Here is a 17,540-nt window from a genome sequence, read left to right as displayed (position 1 = left end):
GCTATTTACAAATATTTTATGTGCAAACAGAATAATTTTATTTATTGCATACAGTCCCTTATAAATATATTTTTGCCAATCTTTTACTTATTGTAATTAAGTTGTAAAGCAATACAGTTAAGACCAAACATAAATGTTTCGAGGCTCTTTAAGGTCGAGTACTGTCCAATATTTTTTCATACAGAACTGTTTGAGGCATATATATCGTACTTAAAACTTTCCCATTGAATTTCATTGTTGATTTACCTGAGACAGTCCGATTTTGAAGGATATAAGTACTGTAACTATTGGTAACGTTCTGATTTTAAGAAGCTTACTTATATTGGAATGTCACAGGAAAATGTTAGACTGCAGGAACAAAGGAATGACATCACTGCAGTGTTTTAACCTTGGTTAACACTGTTTACATTCATTGAACAGCTATAGCATAAAAGCAATGTTTCTAAATCCGAAATGAATTACAGTTAAATCTTTTATTCACAATTTTATTGCTGTCAACCGATATTTAAACTTTACAATGTATAACATGGTGTTTGAATGATATTAATTGATTGTAATGATGTATCCTTGTACAGGTGTGACAGTGAGGACCCGTCTATATTAGGTTATCGCTTCGTTCCAAAATGTCGCTTTCTACAAAAGTTACTTTAGTTAATTTAGGTCACCGTGTTAGAAGTCATAATACCTTTATTTGCAAACAATCAAAATTGTCTTATTGCCATATTGGTAATTAAGATGTGGATAACACCAATAGTGTTTTTTTTTAAATTCTCCTTTTATTTATAATCACAATAAATCAAAAATTCTCTGAAAATAAAATGCTCAGATAAACACTATATTGTTTGCTCTCCAAAATGAGAACAGGCGGGAATGACTCTTAAGAAAATTCATTTAGTTATAAACGATTCCACTGAACCAGGTAGCACCAGAACCATCCTCAGTCCCGTGTGTTTAACGTGTGCGAGTTTTCTTGTTCGAGTTCATACTCGTTTTCCAGAAAGTCGTCTGCAAACATGAGCGCCTGTCGTAGAGCTGTAAGGGCAAGGATGTTTATGTCCGTCTTGAGTTGAGTTTCCTTCTCATAATTTTTGACCGGAAGTACATGGGATCTTGGGATAGCGATGATGTCAGCGGCTTTATTGACGACATCTTCTACGACACTGCTCGTGAACATTTTGCTGACGTCTTTGTTTACTCTTTCACAAATCTTGTCCATCTTTGTCAGAAAAGCCAGCTGGGGTATGCCTAGAAAAGAGGCGCCATTTTACACTTCAATGTACAAACCTTAATCTTTGAAGTTTCTAGCTCCTGTGTCATAAACATTTTTAATACTGAGCCCCTTCTAAATCTCCAACAGACGTTACTCACCTCAAATCACCAGGAGACTGTAGTAAATTCCACTTACACAACCACACCTCTCCACCAGGAGACTTAAATTTCTTTTAGTTATAAAAGAAAAAAACCCTCTATAAGAAGAAACCAGAGACATACAAGTGCGTCTCTGCAGAAAATCACCGCCTTTTAACACAAAGCATTTTTTTTTTCGTTTTAGTCTTTTAACAATCTCTTTTTGTTAAGACTTTTGATCTCACTGAGGTTTACGACCCCCTCAGAGAGAGGTTACTTTCTATACCTGCCACGAGACTTTTGATATTTTTGTGTTTTATAATAACCCCCTCAGACAGAAATTACTTACCCCTATCTACCGCGAAACTTTTCATCTCCATGAGTTTTGTAACGACCCCACAGAGAGAAGTTACTTACCCCTATTCACCACCAGATTTTTGATATCCTTGAGTTTTGAGACGACCCCCTCAGAAAGGACGTCCAGTGTACTTCCGTCAAGTACAAACACCACCACGTGCATCCTGTCCTTTACCGTGGGCTCTTTGACGAAGCCCGGGGTTTTTGTTGATGCTTTCTCTACAGAGTTAAACTAAAAGCAGATTGACTCACCCCTGTTACTTGTATTGTGGGGCTGTATTACTTAAAAGATACATTATGTTTTGTTTTTAACATGTACAGCAACATTAGAGATATGAAAGATTAAAATCATCTTATAGAATTTGTCAAACCTCCGTATCTATGCAAAAAGTGATTCGTTTTGTTTGAAAAATTTTCAGTGCCCATTTTTCACTGTCAAGCTACATGTACCTGATGTCAAAATTGTGAATGATTGTGGCTTGACTGTACCATTTGGGCTTTCTTTATCAACCTTCCCTTGTGCTATTACATGTATCATCTTAAAAAGCTATCCATATAAAGACACATTGATTATTTATCAGCTGAGAAAGTACACAACAATACCGTGTAATGATTTGGGAGATTTCCGTCCAGAATAAAGCCCAGATCTTCATTTTTGATGGACAGCCCTTCCTCCACGCCCCGTGTGTCACAAATCCGAAAACAGAGGTATTTCTTGGTCGAAGGGTCACGGACGCGGAATTTTACAAACTGATAAAGAGTTGATTTGAAGATTTGAACATTCAAAATATCTTTAAGCATTGAATCTTTGATTTAAAGTTTATTTTAAATTGTATCAGAGTCTTCGACTCACACTTTTAGTGAGGCTGTTTTCGGCGCTACCGGTGCATGCGCGGGAGGATATCCCGCCCTTGAAGATTGAGTTGATGGTGTTTAGGAAGCTAGATTTCCCGGCGCCGACCTGTCCTATCAGTAGGATGTTGACCTCAGGGATCTTCATCTCCTCGAGGGGCTCATAATTTGCAACAAATTCTTTTAATTCTTGAAAAGTCTAAAAAATTGTACGTGTACACAAGAAATAAAATACATGTAAGTAGTATTTCATCGGATAATTAAAATAATCAGATCATAACCTACTGATATTTCTTTATTTTTGATATGCAAAGCGCCATCGAGATTGCAATATAATAGTACTATATCTTGTTATATGTTGTGAAAATATGTAGTATAAGATTATTAATTACAGAACAATACTGCAACAATTAATCTGAAGTTTAAACGGCAAAATAACACAGACAATGATCTTATTTAGTGGAAATGAGTGGTTGTTGTAAGTTTTATTTGAAATGTTCGAGTAAAAGTTAATGAAGTGTTACTAGTGCATATTAGGTGTGTTTTTTCAATGACATACCTGTGAACACCAGTCTTGTGAGTCCCTCCATGGAGATTCGAGTTCATCATCTGGCAATCTATCAACAACAGTGGCAATTTATAACAAGCTCTCATGTATATTGTACACACATTTCATTTCGTCAGTAAATGTACACATATATTTTAGTTCTGAGATACTGATAGCAGAACCCAACAACTACTTTAGCAAATGAAAAGTATATTTACATGCTACCTCAAGTATTGAAGTCATTGCAATATGAATTAATGAATGCATGTGAATTGACAAATTATCTTCATTTACAAACCTGTTAAACATTTTCTAACGTTTTCTTGACGATGACGTCCATGAATATACTGACATTAATATATACTGACTTTTGACTATTTAGTAATAATAATTACCTCTGACCAGGTAGACCTCTAGATCAGTGACGTTGTTGTGACCGTTTGCCACAGAATCGACAGTCTCTCCGTTCATGTCAAAACTTTCTCCCTCAAAAAAGGAAGAAGTATATAACACGTAACTGCCGTGTGCTGATTTATTTTTACAAAAACCCGAACAAAATGAAGGCAACGACTGAAACCATGGTCCATAAGCGTCTGCTTTAAAATGAGTTTCTCCACTTGTATAAGGAAACATCACTGGTTTCCAGTTGCCAGCAGAATGTAGTTTGAATAGAAACGCAGTTAGCTCCCAGTACTCCCCCAACTGTCAGACAGGTACCCTCCGTACACGTTGTTATCCGTGTTGTAGAAGATTGTCACCGTGGGTCCTTTGTTGTCACATAACTCGTGGAACCTCTGGTAAGACATCCCATCACGGCTAATTTTGTATATGAGCTTAAACTGACTGTCCCTGCCAATCCATTGTGATATCTGCTTCTTGTCATTACGTGTAAGTAGCTCCGCCATGCTTTCTATTCCCTTCAAACAAATGTGCATACAAAGAAACTGAAGAAATGAATAGTATGTAGTCTTGTAACGATTTGAAAAGTAATTTGTAGTTTTCTATATTTTATGAAACGAGTTGAATGCATCATTTTCTAGTATTTATTCTATGAGTATACTTGTTAACCGCTAAGTTATATTAGAGATACATGTGGGTTTTTTTTGCAATGTGATCATTTCATTCATTGCTAAGTGGTGGGGACTATAATTTGTTAGAAGTAATTAATTCGGATTTAATTCCCTGTGTGACTGACATTACCAATGGTATAATTTAAAGGATACTTGAGTCCGAATTCAAGTTTAAAGATAAAAACTCACATTCTTTTGTAATATTTATGTAAAGGTATGGTAATAGTGAATCTTAATATGCCTTATGTTTACATGCATATCTTGCAACAAAACCCAATTGACGTGCATTGATGCGACATAAAATGTTTAAATTGATTTTTAAAGTATTATCAGTAGGATAAAAGAGTGAGGAATATGTTAAGCCAGCCTACAAGTACGTTATTCATCCAAAGTCAGTTAAAGTGCCCCAAAACAATTTTTGTTGTCACAAGCGATTTTTGAAAACAAAATTCTCTATTTTAAGTTGTTGAGGGGATTAAATTTAATATATCTAGCTATGACTGACTTATGAATTAAGATATAATGATGTATTAATCCCATTTACTGTATTAAAATGAAACATTTAGAAGCCAAATTTGATCAAAACCGGATGTCACAAACGAGAGTGGTCATATTTAGGTCCAAAAAATAATTTATCATAAATATGAAATATAAATATTGATTCGCTGGGTGTTTAAATCAGGAATAAGTCTGTATTTGAGTGTAACGTAATTTACAGCAGTTTAACGTAATTCACGAACATACATAACTACTGTTTTAATTTCATATAATGACTAGAATGGAATATGCAAAGCTTTAAAAGAAATACTGATGAGAACCAAAAAGATCAAAGGTTAGAGAAAACTATCGCAAAGAAGAGGTTATTATGCTGTTTTTCACGCGGGGGGGGGGGGGGGTGATTTGTAATAGTCGTTCAGATCATGTCTCTGGGACGCATGTTTCAAAACCGTCAATTTGGTACCATAAGGCTTGCAAGAAGTGGGTAACTTGTTGTATGAGCTCGGATCCTTGTCAAGGCAGTGAGAGTGACACCCCTACCAACAGTTTTACAGAAAGCAAGCACTGGAACATGTATATTGTTGGTGATTAGGTGAACGCAAGTATCAAGTATATGCGCGCATATTGCCACCATGTACAAAGGTTTATAGTACACTGTATGTTGAACAAATTATCGGATAAGACCAGGGATATTATATCAATTTATGATAGGTGGGAAAAAGTCCTTTAGATGGCCCGAACAGTCAGACAAGACTTGGATTCCTAGTACAGAGAAATATTGATATTCTTTTCTCTTTAAACGAGCCAGTAAAGCAGGAAAAGACTAGAAATATGTTTAAATTTTCTGAAATATAGAAGAAGAAAGAAGAAGAAGAAGAAAAGTTCAAAGTTTGTGTGATAAACTGTTAAAATCCCTTCAATAAGATAACTTTTACTTAATCTTAATATTATGTTTATTTCCATATTGACTCTTACAACCTCGTTTGTGAACTACGATACCTTGCTTGTTTTATTCTACAGGTTTATTTTGAAATATAATGTATTGCCCATTCCCATCAAATTTATATGGACACAAGAAAATATTGCTTTTATTATCTATAGTAAGTAGTTATTATGTTATTTAAGAACATACAGCTTTTGAATTCCCATAAGATTTAACAAAATATGTAAAATGTGACATAATCTGATTTGAAACAATCATAACACTTGAGAGATATATGTTATCATTTGCCACATATCTTTTTTTATTTCCCATGCTTTCATTTGTGAAATAACCGCTGTTTAATCATAAATAAAACATATAGATTTGCAATTTAAGGCATTAACGTGAATCACGTTACAAAGAAGACCATTTCACTATGTCTCAAAACCTCTGAGTTTCAACATAACAAAAACTTAAGAACCTCTTATTAAAAGGTATACAAATGAAAGCAGATGCATAATTCTTTATTGAATTTAGAATGCAAGTCTAAAAAAAGAATAAATAAAATAGGTTTTTTATAACACGACATTTTTTTTCTTTTTACCATACAGATAATATGTGATAAATGGACTATTTTAGAATTGATAGTCAATTTTCCATTGAACTATGGTTTTTAATTGGATAGTTACTCTATCTGCATCAAATATTATTACTTGAAACACTATTTTTTGAATGCTACAATAAAAAAATTATTTTACATTTTGTATAGTATTCCATGAAGGTACGTAATTCACTTCTAAAATTACACTGGATTTGTTAAATATGTCTGAAAAATATAACATCTTATTTCCCATAGCTCGTATATGTGTTTTCTGGTCATTCAGATGTTGCTCTATCCACATTTATACATTTCCTGCGATATCTGTACTGAGCCGTTTTTCGGAAATTTTTGGGGCACTTTAACTGACTTTGGATGTATTAATAATATCTAAGATGCAAGACATGTACTTAATAAAATAATATTCAAAATACTAAAAATTGATGACGTTATTTTGATTATTCATGCAGATCTAGACATGCACCTTAATCATTTATGATATCAAAATACAGGTTTAGTGATATGTGCTTACGGGTAACTTGCAAGGGGAATAGAAAGAAGAACACGAATAATCTTGCTTATATAAGGAATAAGGAATCATTCTTTGAGTATTATGAGGTGATAATTTTGGTCGGGGCGTGATCAAATCCAATAAAGCCCGAATTTGATTTGATCACGCCCCGACCGAAATTATCACCTCATAATATTCAAAGAATGGTTCCTTATTACTTATATTTATATGATATTAGGCCATCGTACGATTAATTATTTAAATATAAATAAACAAACCCCGCTGGCGGTTCAATTTGTCGGCATTTGTATGATGAGTTATATAGTACAAAATCGATACGTAGTGTTATCACAGGCAAATACACTGGATAATGTAAATATATCGAAATAAGTTAGTCTGCAACTGTTGTTTGCCAAAACCGTACATTTGTTAGTTCACATTTACTATGTGAGCTCCTTAGGGTACAAAGTCTAACGTTAAGAAACTACATTATTCAAAGTAACAATAAAACTATACAAACCGTGCAATTCTGCGACTTTCGTTTTATTTGTTGATTTTTAAGTACGGTGTAACATATCAACCACAAAGGAAATTCAATACATTTTGTTGTGTGATAGTTCACGTAGAGTTAACCCCTTCTGTTACTTATAAATCCTTTAAGCTAACTTTCAACTTAATACACGGTAAAGACGGTAAACTGACCATTGTAACAAATACTGTGGTTTCATCAATATTCGTTGAATACCAATTTTCGTGGATTTCGTTGTTAAGTTGATCCATGAAATTAAATGTTGATTGAAACGTAATTTCTATTAATATTTTGTATTAAAAGGGCCATTGGCCATGAATTTACGTATCCTTGAAACTGTGATTTTCACTTTTTCCACGAAAATTGATACCTTGGAATATTAATGAAACCACAGTAGATTGTAAAAGTTTGTTTTTTTTGTGCCAGGCAATCCTAAAAGCTTATAAGACGACTACAGGTAGGTAAAAATATTTGTGAAAATAAAATCCATATATCACACAGGTAGTGATCTAACAATACTGTCTCGAACAGCCAAAAGACATTTTCACTTTCCTCAGTAGTTATTTGAATTCGATACCATCCTTAGCCTGGCTCATAATTAATCATCGAGGGAACAATCTTTAAGAAAAGCTTTGGACTGTAAATTTATCTTATGAAACTTCCAAATGATTAAAGATTCATATTTACAAAATTTAACATATTAAAACTGAAAGATGGAATAACATAGAAAGATGTCATAGAATTTGTTCATTATGTAATAAAAACACTTTGGGTGACGAATACCACTATGTTATGAAATGCCAAGCATTTTCTTTATTCCACAACAAACTGAAGAAAAATATTCAACAAATGTAAATACTTATAAATTTGGGAATTTTATGAATACTTATGACATTGATATATTAAAAAAATTGTCCATATTTGTTAAGAAAATATTAGCTCGATTTATTTAACACTGTACTTTGTCTAACTTGACCCTGCATTTGTACATTTGTAATTATTTTTTTTGTACATCATGTACCATTGATATGGTTTGAGAGAAATGAACATTCATTCAACAATACAGTAAACTCCACACAACACTAGTTTTGTTGTAAGGACCATTGTAGCAACTCTAATGATACACCGTCCTCTATCAGTGGTCAGTGGACTGTGTATCATTAGAGGTTGCTAAATACCATGATCATCTTTGTTAACAGGTTTACCTTATATTGTCCTTTTTTACACAGTTGACTAAATGCTTAGAGACAATTAAAAGTCTTAATATGTCATTCTAGAACAGAATAAATAATTTGAGGCTTATGTCCTTTACATGTAACATGTAGCAGAACATATTTATACACGTTGGTTTTTAGTTTTCCTGTCATAAATACATTTGCCTGAATTAATGAACATGTTTACCAGTAGGCCTTTGCAAATTACATCAAATGTAAATTTGTTGCGTTTATTCCCCCCCCCCCCCAACAAATTATTAAATAATTTTAAAAGATCATTTTTGTAGCATTAATTTTCTTTTATTTTACTTCATATTTAAGTTACACGAAGTAAACCCTAAAACGTCACAAAACAAGCTCTAATCGTTTCCTCAGAGAACCCTAAAACGTTTGGGGGCCTCAGTCCTGTTTATTTAACGTCTCCATGTTTTCTTGTTTCAGCTCATACTGGTTCTCAAGAAAGTCGTCTGCAGACATCAACGACTTCCGCAACGCCATTACAGCTAAAATGTTGATACTGGCCAGGAGTTCAGATTCCTTCTCATAATTTCTGACCGGAAGTACTTGGAATCTTGGGATAGTGAAGAGATCCGCGGCCTTGTTGACAGCATCTTCTACAGTTTTACTATTGTACACTTTGCTGACGTCATCTCTGACAATTCACAAATTTCGTCGACCTTCGTAAGAAAAACTAAGGGATAAACACCTATAAGAGTTTATTGTTTCAGAGTATTAGCTACTATATTAAAATCTAACACTTCGTTGATGAATATACTATTGCACGTCTATATTTATTCACCTAAGAAACGAGAATAATTCATTGCAATAATTTAGATATTGCTTTTCAAAGTTCAAACCTCTATCAATAGCAAGACTTTTGATTTCTTGAAATTTTTTAACGTCGTTTGACAGAAAGTTCAGGTTACTCCCGTCAAGAATTAAAACGACCACGTGTATTTTATCCCTCATAGTTGGTACATTGACAAAGCCAGGGCTTTTTATTGAAGCCCCGGACGCGAGGTCAAACTGAAGAGATTGAGTTATCTAACTTTTTAAAATGATGAATAAGACAAATTTTAGTTAATTGTCATATTTTTAAAAGCATAGGGAATGGGTAACATTTAAGAATAGAAGAAGGACCTTCACATATCGTGCAATCATTTTGACAATGACTTCTGAAATTTGCTTTTATGTTTTACAGCAAAAATGTTGTCTGGGATTTGCTCGAAAGTTCTATTGTTTATAGTCTTTTATTGCTCGAAAGTTCTATTGTTTATAGTCTTTTATTATTTAAGACTTATTTCTTTGAATGATGAATATATCTAATACTGTAATAAAATTATAACCATGACATTCAACTTAATAACAGTCCCATTTACTTACCTCAGGTATACGATATCCTTAAGGCTAAAATAATTGAATTTTTAATTTTTTTTTCATTTAGCTTATGATATACAGCTTATAGATTTAAAGATAATTTCTGAAATTTTAAGGTATCTTGCTGACCACCCAGCCGTCTTAAAAAGTAAAATTACAACGAAACATTAACTTTCTTATTCTGGTCAGCAATGTAATATCGTTATATAGCATTTTTTTTAAAGCGAGAAAATATTAATATGATATAAATGAATGAGCTCTAACCTTTTACTCGGTAGACCTCCAGATCAGTAACGTTGTTGTGGCCGTTTTCTACGGATTGGGCGGTCTACCCTCTCATGTCCAATTTTTGTTCGTCAAGGAGCTCATTTGTATTGAATTTGTAAAAGTTCGATCGAAAATTTTCAATCATTTTAAAGGACCTGTAAAATGAGCCCAATTGCAAGGAAAAAAACAAGGCCCTTAATAGATAATTTAAGAATGTGTTTCTCCATCTATGTAGGGAATCGAAGCTTCATTGGTTTCCTTGACTAGCAGTTTACAATTTAAGAAAAAATGCCCTATTTTTTGTACCACTGTCACCGCATTTCATCCGATTTGTCCGTTATCCAGTTCCCACTGCTTCCCAGATTTGTGACAGGTATCCCCGTACACGTTGTTGTCAGTGTTGTAGAAGGTAGTAACCGTGGGTCCCTTGTTGTAACCCAACTAAAGAAATATTTTTGTTGACTCTCCGTCTCGACTTAATTTGTATTTCTGTCTCAACTGACCCATTGATATCCGATTCTTTTGTTTGTGCACGAGTAACACGTTCATATTGTTAAAATTTGTAAAAGGTATGCGTGATTTTTTAGACAACCTTTTCACTATCTGAAATAATGGGAATTATTATAGAGATTGTTTGTTTTTTTTTTTAAATAATTTATAATGAAAGATTGAATGTCGTGGTAATTGAAGACTACATGTATATCATTGTAATTGATATCTAAGTTGTATATAGAAATGTAGGAAAATATTGAATTTATTCAAATCAAACGGTTTTCCTGACCGTGTGCCTGTTAAATATGTAACACCTAATCTCCATAAATGCATATAAATGCATTCACATCCTGGAACTGTTAATTGCTGTTTTAAAGAGAATCAACTTGCCGTAACAGTACAAATAGTTATTAAATAGGTAATTGATTGAGAGCCAATCAATAATTTACTTAAATTAGAAAACATGAAACATTACAACACCCTTAGTTACCCTAAAATATTTACACTAACTACTTACCAAAAATATTACTGCTTTCGTATATTGATCCAAAATGATCTGTTTAATTCAACATTGTTATGGTAGCCGGTTTCAACCATAATTTAAAAGAAAAAAGTTTATTTGGATTATTTACGCTAAGGCATTTAGATACTATGGTACTTGAGTTATGTTACTGTGATTCTTGATGTCATAAATAATTGATTTGACCAAATAAAAATAATTAATATAAAAGTCCTAAATTATTATGTAGTTATGGATTTATTTTACATTTTGTTGATGTTCATTCAGTATTATTTTTTGAAAACAGGTCACTGGACATGGTAGACTTGTTGATGAAAATACTGATTACTGTTATTTATTAGTCTAAATTTCCATAAACTTTTAAAATACTAGTAATTTATTTCTAAACAAGTGTTAATATTACATATATAAACAATCTTAAGTAAACTGGCGACATTGATTTGTGAATTGAAATGAGACTTAATGTACAATGCTATTTTAAACTACGCAATCCCATTCATTTAGGATCAGACCAATGTTTTGTAAGGCTCAGTCTCTTTTGTTTAATATCTGCATATTATCCTGTTGCCAGTCATACTGGTTCTCCAGAAAATCATCTGCAAACACCAACGACTTGCGGAGAGCCGTCAAAGCAAGAATGTTTATATCCGTATTGAGAGTAGTTTCTTTCTCATAATTTTTAACCGGAAGTACTTGGGATCTTGGGAGAGCAATGATCTCAGCGGCATTGTTGACTGCGTCTTCTACAACTCCACTCATGAATGTTTTGCTGACGTCTTTCTCCACCAATTTACAAAGTTTGTCTATCTTGGTAAGGAAAACTAAATGTGGTATACCTGGAAATAATTATAATATATAAGATTCGAATGTTTTATCCATATATGCATTAACAGGCATGGATTTAATTGAAATATTCATCATAAGAAGGAAGCACATTATTGCTTAAACAAAGTTATATACCCTTCATCACGTCGTGTCACAATCTTCTTCGGTAAACAAGTAGTCGACTCGAGAGCGTGATCGGCATTTGATAATGGAATAACACATTCGGTAACAAAAGGAAGAAAAAGGCAGATCGGGAAATGAACAATGTTTTGGACTGAAGAGCTCCCAAGAGGAATAATATTGATATTTATTTTATTTTTTCTCTTATCAAGTGTGACAATGGTGGTCCATACGTGTTTATTGATATTGTTAATATTCATTCTTTCCTACTGAAAAAAATGATATAATAAATTGATATATTTTGAGATATAACATTGTAGTAGTATTTTCATTTTCTCATTAAAAAAAAAAAAACTTGATGTCATTTATTTCCCCCTCGATTACTTTTCACGCGCACATGCGCAAATCTACACATATGTAAGTCGTTCACTTATATACATATGACAATCTCCATTTCTTTTCCCATTGAATAATCAAGGTGCTAAACTAATACAAATAAATAATCTGTCAGATTTGTCACAAATTGTTCTTTATTGCAGCCCATAAAACTGACAAACTTTGGGTCAAGTTTTCAACATAGCGAGTTTTAGAAAGCGTTAAAACAATACTTATAGCTATTCTTTTTATTTGGATTGTAAATTGTTTGAACAATTGCTTAATCCAATCGAATCAATCATATTTATATGGTGATTTGTATCGAATTATTTAACCCCTTTACTTACTTTTTGATCACGCTTCATTTACTTTTGAAGTACTTCATGCGTTTCCTAATAATAAAAAAAAAATCTTTATTTGAAAATAATATAAGTATTACTAGATATGATTTTAAATTTGTAGTTTGATACTAACTATTTTGATTAAAATGAACATTTGTTACTGCTATCAACCATAAGACATTACATCTCCATGAAGTTGGCAACGACCCCTTCAGACACGTGTTACTCATCCCTACATCGATACCTTTTATCTCTAAAGATTCAATAACAATCTTGTCCAACACAAGTTACATTGTACTTACTTCTGTCTACCACTTTTCTTTTGATCTCTTTGAGTTTTGAGACGACCCCCTCTGACAGGACGTCCAAGGTTATTCCATCAAGTACAAACACTACCACGTGCATTTTCTCTTTAACTGTCGGTTCTTCCACAAAGCCAATTATTTTTGTTGACGCCTCCGAATCGAGTTGAAACTAAAAGTATATTTCATTTCTGAAGCCTTACTCTATACTTGAAAAATATAAGTTAGTTTTAAATGGTAATAAAGCAAAGTTTTGTGAATTATGAAAAAATATCGGATTAAAGAAAACAAGAACTATTGGTTAGAAGATCTGAGTTCCTCAGTAAAATTTTTTTCCACACAGGGAGGTTTCTTTTTTATAAAATAAATCCACATCCGTTCTTACAGTGTAATTGTTTGGGAGGTTTCCATCAAGGAGAAAACCTATGTCTTCACCATTAATGGAGACTCCTTCCTCCACGCCCCGGGTATCGCAGATCCGGAAACAAAGGTGTTACTTTGTTGAGGGGTCCCGAACCCGGAATTTGCAAAACTATTTGTCATAATTTAGAATTAAAATAAAAACCTGTTTGAACTGTATATTAATAGAATTTATTGTATCATATATATATATATATATATATATATATATATATATATATATATATATATATATATATATATATATATATATATATATATATATATATATATATATATATATATACAGAGAGAGAGAGAGAGAGAGACCAACAGACAGAGACAGGCAGACAGAGAGAACAGAAAACGAACCTTTTGTGTAAGACTGATTTCTGCGCTTCCAGTGCATGCACGGGATGACATTTCGCCCTTAAAAATTGTGTTAATGGTATTGAAAAAGCTAGATTTTTCTGCACCAACCGGACCAGTGAGTAGAATGTTGACCTCTGGGATTTTTATCTCTTCAAAAGGTTTGTAGTTTGCGACAAATTCTTTTAATTCTTGTAAAGTCTGAGTGATTGAAAATGAAATTAAAATATAAGATGCTGTCTAATAAAGGAAAAAAAACACCAACCATATTTGAAAAGGTTGTTTATTGTACGTTGAAATATTCTTAACAATTGGCCTCAACAATCGTCTAGTTAGACTGTAAAATTGTTTATTATCATTTGTTTATATTGCCTTTGCGTTTCGTAATTATGAGCCAAGATTGCAGTTGTCTGGACATAAAGAAAATTTGTCAATACAAGTCGTCCTTTTTGAGGTTATGAGAGACACACGACTAACTCAATAATTTAATGGTTTAAGAAATGAAGATAATAATTTTCCTATTGATCGACGTATCAAAGAAAAAATTGACCTGAAAACTTGATGAAAAAGTTTTCCGGTCCAATGAGAATCTTCATTTCTTATCATTTAATAAAACATTTTCAACTCATAAAATGTAAAGTATCATTGATCAAAAATATAAATAATTTAAATGAAGGGGCCCGGATGAATACAAAACAACAAGAGCGACAATATTCAAAACGGATGCGCCTTCAGCTGATGCAGAGCTATTGAGCGGAATTTATTGAATAAAACACGAACAGTGAGTTAAAATCTGAACGGGCTGAATTCGAAACGAAAGGAAAATACATGCAATAGTTTGTGATATTATTCATTCAATTTTCATGTGAGATCGCTGGAATATGCAACTGGGCATAACCATGCAAGGAGAGGCGATCGTGGACGAAAATAGTTGATATGTCGACAAAGAATAGCATGTATAAGCGACTTTTGTAAACGTTGTGGTAACTAGATAGCCAGTGATGTACTTAAATGGATATCTGCCGCAATTGGAATGCGCCGAAGGAGTTGATGCACTACTCATACAGTAGCTTTGCTTTACGGTGCTTATTCTGATAACCGATCATGTACGTGTGTAAATTTAAAACTCATCGTTACCAAATTTGAACAGCAGTGTTACCGTGTAAGTTCATAGGCCTATATGTTCGTTATAATTATTCCTGGAAAAGGAACAGCCAGTATATGTTGATTGATCTCAAGCAGACGAAATCGTGAGAAGACGCTTAGTTTTTTATTTAGTGAATTAAATAATGTGTATTTTTTATATTTGAAGGTTAAACTTTTAATTTTTTATAGTTTATTAATTTGTATTTTGGTTTAGTGAAAATTAAACAGACACAACTTTACACTTTGTTCACAATGATTATTTTGGAAATTCCCGTTCTATAAATAGTGTTAAATAATAACAGATGAGAAAAGTAGATCCGGCCAAAATGTTATTAATGTAGGTATCAAAGAAATTTTTAGACTAATCAGTAGCGCCGATATCTCATCAAGGGAATAAATATTTAATGATTGTTTGATCTTTATGTTTTATGATAACAATTGCATTTAAGATGAAAATGGTTGCTCTAAGTGAGTTGTTTTATTACATAGCTTTTTTTTCTTCTTTTTCTGGGAAGCTGTTGTATTTTTGTTGTGCAATTGAACTTTTTGATTGAAATCAAACAGTCAAAATATGGTTTTTTATTTTGGCATAGCATATATACTTACTATTTTGGTATAAAAATATCAAATATCTAGATCATTTTCAGTGTTTTTTTAAAATGACACCAACCTGTGGACTCCATTCTGCTGAATCCCTCCAAAAAGAGTGCAGTTCATCGTCTAAAGAAGCTTCTAGAAAGGTTATATTAGCATTTTGTTACATGTGTTTCTCAGTACTTGTCGAATGACAACGAAAGCAAAAGGGAAATACGAACAAATGGACACATCATTTACTTTTTTAATTTAAAGTGTGGTTGTTCAGTAAATTAAAAAAATATCGTTATTTTAAAAAAAAAGTCTTATGATAATTAAAATAAAGACCAAAGTTATGAAGATCATTTTCAAGCATAACAATGACTACTTGTAGGAAGAATGTCTTACCCTTCACCTGGTAGACCTCCAGATCTGTGACGTTGTTGTGACCGTTTGCCACAGATTGGGCAGTTTCTCCTTTCATGTCAAATCTTTGACCGTCAAACAAATTTGAAGAGTTAAGACTGTAATAGTTTGACGGCGGTTTACCAGTCGTGGTTATATTTAAATTAATTGAAAATAACGAATAAAACGATGGTCCGTATGTTTTATTTTTATAATGGGTTTCTTTTGTTACGTATGGGAACTTTACTGGTTTCCAGTTACCAGCAGAATATAGCTTGAACAAGAATGCTCGCTGATCTGTACACCAGCTTCCGGTACCCCCCCCAGCTGTCTGACAGGTACCCCCCGTACACGTTGTTGTCTGTGTTGTAGAAAATGGTCACAGTGGGTCCTTTGTTATCACACAACTCATGGAACACCTCTGTTGATCCTCCATCCCGGCTAATTTTGTATAGAAGCTCAAAGTGACTATCCCTGCCAATCCATCGTGAAATCTGGTTCTTGTCTCGACTTGTCAGTGATCTTTCCATGCCTTTGCATTAGCTTTCCATACACAAGAACCTCATCAAACAACACTTTTTCCTGATTAGAAAAGTAATGAAACACCAGTATTCGAAGTTACATGTGCATACCAATTTAGTACATCGAATACTTACCATTTAACTACAACGACATCTTATAATTTGACATTTAATACTTTCGTTTTTAACCGTCAAGAACTACGACAGCAAATAGCAGTCACAAAATAGTAGCGCTAGGTTTATTTACAAAACATGCTGAAAGGAATACAGGTAAAGTTTGAAACAGATCTAATGGAAATGTTTAATAACAATAATTGTTTTAATATTTGATACGTGCCTGGATTATACAATATATAAACATTGAATATGAATCTTATTTTTCCGGCATAGCTTTTTTTAACTGAAATAAATAGATGACGAAAAACAAAAACTTTTCGGAAAATTACTGAAAGGTAATCAATACATCTGGTCAGAAAGCAGGTTTTAGGTTAACGAAAAATCAGTGTAAGCCTTCTGTCTTACAGGATCCTATTGAGGGTCAGCTCAAGCTTATGGATGACAAGTCCAGTATTTCTTTCTCAAGCGGTTTTATTAAGCGTGATCGTATAATTACAATAACATCAGCTAATAGCAGCCCAAATCAGGAGTCTGCACAATCTCATTTCATATGGGTATATATAAGGTTTTACTTATGATGGACAGTTTTGACTAGTTCGGCCCATATACGACGATCATGAGTGAACATTTAGTGTTCAAAATTAAGATTAATATTTTATTTCTAAATAAAGTAACAAAACCGTCAAAACTGCCAATCAAAGAGTCTGGATGCAGGATGTGGGTCTCCGAGTCCTGGGTCTCGGAGCCCCCCTACCTAGTATGAGGCATCACTTACTCACAATACGTTCATTCATACACGGCATAAAAGGTTACAAAGGTTAATATATAGAATACACAATACATGACTCAATATAGAATACTAGAGCATTCGTTGCAGACACAGAATCGCCAAATAGGTCACATGTTGTTAAACTCTCAATTTGGATATTATTCTGCCCGTATTATG

At 33.1% G+C, this 17,540-nt stretch overlaps 3 pseudogenes; all 3 read right to left on the bottom strand.

The window, feature by feature from the left end:
• Nucleotides 1-937: 937 nt before the first annotated feature.
• LOC128159083 (interferon-induced protein 44-like) lies at nucleotides 938-4,249 on the bottom strand (annotated as a pseudogene).
• A 4,595-nt stretch (nucleotides 4,250-8,844) lies between these two features.
• On the bottom strand, nucleotides 8,845-9,606 carry LOC128159124 (interferon-induced protein 44-like; annotated as a pseudogene).
• A 1,842-nt stretch (nucleotides 9,607-11,448) lies between these two features.
• Nucleotides 11,449-16,643, bottom strand: LOC128159080 (interferon-induced protein 44-like; annotated as a pseudogene).
• Between the last annotated feature and the right edge of the window lie 897 nt (nucleotides 16,644-17,540).

Source organism: Crassostrea angulata, chromosome 8 (genome assembly GCF_025612915.1).
Source record: "Crassostrea angulata isolate pt1a10 chromosome 8, ASM2561291v2, whole genome shotgun sequence".
Taxonomy (NCBI): domain Eukaryota; kingdom Metazoa; phylum Mollusca; class Bivalvia; order Ostreida; family Ostreidae; genus Magallana; species Magallana angulata.
This window is presented reverse-complemented; position numbering and strand designations above follow the sequence as displayed.